Genomic DNA, 1,143 nt, shown 5'->3' with positions numbered 1-1,143 from the left:
TATTATTTTGTTGTGAAGAAATTGAGTATCTTAATTTGAAGAAATAAGCATAACATAAAGTGAGTATAATTTACTCTGTGTATTATTACTAGTATCCACATATTTGCAAAGTGAAATGACAGAAAAACTGCTAAAACTATTCATTTTTTTGTTGTGGGTATAACTTTTCTATAAAATTCAGTTTTAAGTTAGTTTTGGTCAAAGCTTGAAAGAGTTGCTGCCGAGGGCCCAACGAGCCACATGTGGCTCCAGAGCCATGGGTTGCAGACCCATGCTGTAGACCAAAAGGGATAAATAAAAGAAGAAAACAAGAGCATTAAAGAGTCAAAATGATGTAATAATTAGAGTGACGGTAAACTGATGGCTTTAGAGGGGAAAACTTACAATGAATACCGTAGTTTTTACACATCTTTATATTGGCTCAGTATCATGCACTGTTCATAAAGGTGTTTGACCATGCCATCAAGCTATAGATAAAAAAAGTCCTGTTTACAGCCTATCAGGCCTAATAGGTAGTGAGCTGTGATGTGTGTGAAGAAAGGCTGCAAAATCACACTAAATCACTCTTTGAGTATGAACATGAAAGGCTCTGACGTGACGTGGATATGTACCTGGGCGCTCTTTGTTCTACCTTCTATTTCTGTAAATGAGCTTGTTACTGTTTCATAATAGATCTGCTTTTTAGACGGGGTTCTTGATTTGAGTTTATTTCTTCTGTGTGACAAAAGCCATGCCAGCCATTAGAGCGAAATCACACTAACAGACCCAATTAAAGAAAATATTTTTTTTTTTTTTTTGCCACAAGCATTTCTCTCTTTACAAGTTGCACAAAATAACACAGTGGCTTTAAGACAGATAGTTTTCTCTTTTTGCTTTATTTCTTCAAATTAACAGCTTCCTTGAAAGTATCAAGGCAAAAGGGCCTTCTCCTACTCCGCTCCTGTCTCCTGGAATATCTTACAAAAAGATTTGAAGCACTCGACCTTGACCTCTCTAAGTGGCTTTAAGAATCTGTTGGACTCCTGGCAGGGACCAATGCAGACATGTTCCTGTTTTTAGTTTTATACATTTGTCTTGGAATCTAGCTGTTTTTTTTTGTTTTGTTACCTTTTTCCTTTTAGCCATCCTATTTGTTTAAAAAAA

Source organism: Nematolebias whitei, chromosome 2 (assembly GCF_014905685.2).
Source record: "Nematolebias whitei isolate Nwh7 chromosome 2, NemWhi1, whole genome shotgun sequence".
Taxonomy (NCBI): Eukaryota; Metazoa; Chordata; class Actinopteri; order Cyprinodontiformes; family Rivulidae; genus Nematolebias; species Nematolebias whitei.
Note: the sequence above shows the minus strand (reverse complement) of the source record.